This window comes from Vulpes vulpes, chromosome 2, assembly GCF_048418805.1.
Source record: "Vulpes vulpes isolate BD-2025 chromosome 2, VulVul3, whole genome shotgun sequence".
NCBI lineage: Eukaryota > Metazoa > Chordata > Mammalia > Carnivora > Canidae > Vulpes > Vulpes vulpes.
Genome location: NC_132781.1, coordinates 65,214,276 through 65,217,446, shown reverse-complemented (window position 1 = coordinate 65,217,446; position 3,171 = coordinate 65,214,276). Strand labels below are relative to the sequence as shown.

Below are 3,171 nucleotides of genomic sequence, written 5' to 3'. Positions count from 1 at the left end.
AGATACACAAGTTCTAGAGATCTGTTGTACCAACACTGACTGTATAGTTAAAATTTTGTGGGGGCGCCTGGGTGGCTGAGTCATTTAGGTGTCTGTCTTTGGCTTGTGTCATGATCCCAGCATCCTGAGATCAAGCCCCAAGTCGGGCTCCCTGCCTCTCTCTCTCCCTCTGCTGCTCTCCCTGCCTGTGCTCTCTCTTTATGTCAAATAAATAAGTAAAATCTTTTTAAAAAGTAATTAAAATTTTGATAAGAGGGGTAGATCTCATGTGTTGTTTTTTAACCACTACAAAAAAAAGAAAAAAAAGAAATTCCAAGGGTATCTGCCATGCCTATAGCAAATAGCAATGTTAAGTTGCTATTTGTCATTTCTGACAAATTCCAAAAGAGAATCCTAGGAGTTTTGAAGCAAAACTATGACCTATTTTCACAGTATCTCTTCTCCATAGAAACCACAGTCCCTGGCTTGTTACTGAGCTCTGGGTGAGACTGACCATGGGCACCAAGTGACTATGCTACTTGTGATGGCCTATGTTGTGGTAACAACCAAAATACGACTGAACATTAGCAGCAACATTCTACAGTTAAATAGGTATATATGAGAACAGTTCAGAGCAGGACCAGAGATTCCAGCAAATTGTCTCTGTGGGTGGCTTAGACTCCCATGGAACCTACCAATGTTTGGATATAAATCTGTGAATCCTCCCCTTCAGATTCAAAAGGGCCTTCCCAACTGAAAATAGGGAAAACATTGTCATATATCCCAATTTATGTATGAGTACACATGATATTCTTAAGCAGCAAGAAGTAGCCATTGTTACAGGCCCACTCAAGGGTGTCTCTGAAACACAGTGGTGAAGCATAATCTTCCCAATGGGTAGAATATCAAGCATAGATCCAGGTCACTCCATTTTTGTGGGGAAAATGGTGCCCTTCTTGACAGACCTATAGATTCATAGGCAAAGACTAATGGATTGTCTGGGTTGTCAAGGACTTGGGACCAGTTAGAGGGAAGATTAAAGGTAAGAAAGTTTCAGGTAGAAGTATGTGAATAAACCTCTTGGCGTTTGCATGGATTATGAAGATACTCCTATTCTGTGGAAATTCCCTCCAGAAGTCATGTTCTACAGACAACTATCTCAATAGTAAATTGGTTTGGGAATGCTCTAGTGGTTCAGCCGGTTAAGCATCTGCCTTCAGCTCAGCTCATGGCTCGGGGTCTGGGATGGAGCTCCCTGAGGGCTCAGTCAGTAGAGCATGAGACTTGTGTGTTCAAGCCTTCCTGAGCAGGGAGCCTGCTTCTCCCTCTCCCTCTGTCTCTGTTCCTCCCCATGCTTGTGCTCTCTCTCTCTCTCTGTCTTTCTCTCTCTCAAATGAATAAAATCTTTTTTAAAAATAATAAATGGTTAGGATGATCAGCCCTGTGAATGTTGGTGTCTTTTTCCAGACTCTCTGAATTTGATCTTAAGACCCATGCACCAAGGAGCAATGGAGACCGTGGTGGAAAGTTCATGTGATGCACAGCATGGACTTCACCTCACCAAGGCTCATTTAGTTCCTCCAGCTGTTACATGCTCAGATTGTTGATAGCAGAGATCTTGCCCACCCTCTTCCCAATATGGTAAACTCTCAAGGGCTCTAGCTAACCACAAAGTAGAAAAATGGCATTGGTCACCTTCCATCATCGGCGATGCATGATTTTTCCTTCAGAAAAGTCGTTATCCTTTCCAAATGACAGGCAGTTTACCTACGGAAGAGCAAGCGGCATCAAGGCGGCCTGCGAGCAGGTTCAGCAGGGGCCCCTGAACTAAAAGGCATCACAGAGCTCGGTGTGACCAAGCGGAAGAAGAAATAGAAGGACAAAGACAAGGCGAAACTCCTGGAAGTGATGGGAACGAGCTAAAAGAACGAGGAGGAGAAGCAGCACGGCCTGGACAAGCGAACCCCGGCCCAGGCGGCCTTCGAGAAGATGCAGGAGAAGCAGCAAATGGAAAGAATCCTGAAGAAAGCATCCAAAACCCACAAGCAGAGAGTGGAGGACTTCAGCAGACACCTGGGCACCCTTACGGAGCACTGTGACATCCCCAAAGTCAGCTGGACGAAGTAGCCTCCCCACCCAGGGTGTGCAGTGGCATCGAGGGGAATTGGAAGGCAACGTTAAGGTTCTGTTTGGTGCCTTTGGTATTTTCTAGAAACATTCTTTTACACACACCCTTGCGTTTTCTGCTGAGACAGATGCTTTCCAAAGCAGTGTGCCCTCTTGCTGGAACTTGGTTACACTAAGACTGTTCTTTTACTCCATTTCAGTTTGTTGGTAGCATAGAAGGTAAACTTTTTTAGTTTGGACTGGAAATTTTGTACAGGTTTATTTAGAGATTAAGGTTATTTCTGTGTCACATACAGAAAAGTGTCCTTACGCCCAAGTTGCATCTCATGCCGACAGTCATGCAGGAGCTGTCTTTACCCGGATGAAACGGACTCCAGTGGATAAGGAGCTAATGCCAGCACAGCCTGAGCTTACAGACCCCACGGGGCCTGCGGGGCCTGCGTGAGCTGTCCTCCCAAGCACCCTTTAGCTTGGGGCTTATTCTCTTCCTTCCAGAGCCTAGGGAATCCACTTACACCTTCATGGCCTTCAGAATGCCTCCTCAGCCACCTGGTGTGTAAGACAATGCAGCTTGGGAAGCAGAACAACCGCCAAATGCAAGGCTGTAGCGCATACCTTGTCCCTGTCTGAGCAGCCTGTGGCCGGCCGCAGTCTCTCCCCCTAGGGTCCCCATTCCAGAGATGTCTAGAGGGTATCCCCGTGGCAGACTTCGTTAATCAAGCACAGCATCCCTTTGTAATGGACCCAGGCACAGCCTGCCTCACTACCCTCAACCCTAGGCTCTAAGCAATCCCCACGTTTATTCAGAGTTGGCACAGAACATGTAGCCTGCTTGGTGTTTCTGGCCTAAGGACACCTCAGGGGTGACAGAACCTGGGCAGAGCCCCAGCACCGAGAGTACAGTCAAAGGAGATGACGGAGGTCCTGGTGCTGGAGAGCCCTGATCTCTGAGGACCTGTGTTATACCCACGTGATGAGGATCAAACCATATATACTACTGGGAGGAAGACTGTTGACCTAGGTAGTGGCAGAGTAGTAAAGTCAAAAGAGAAAAACCACGTGTTG

General features: G+C 46.9%; 1 pseudogene; it reads left to right on the top strand.

Moving 5' to 3' along the window:
• The first annotated feature begins 1,660 nt into the window (after positions 1-1,660).
• On the top strand, positions 1,661-2,266 carry LOC112923637 (protein FAM32A-like; annotated as a pseudogene).
• The last annotated feature ends 905 nt before the right edge of the window (positions 2,267-3,171 follow it).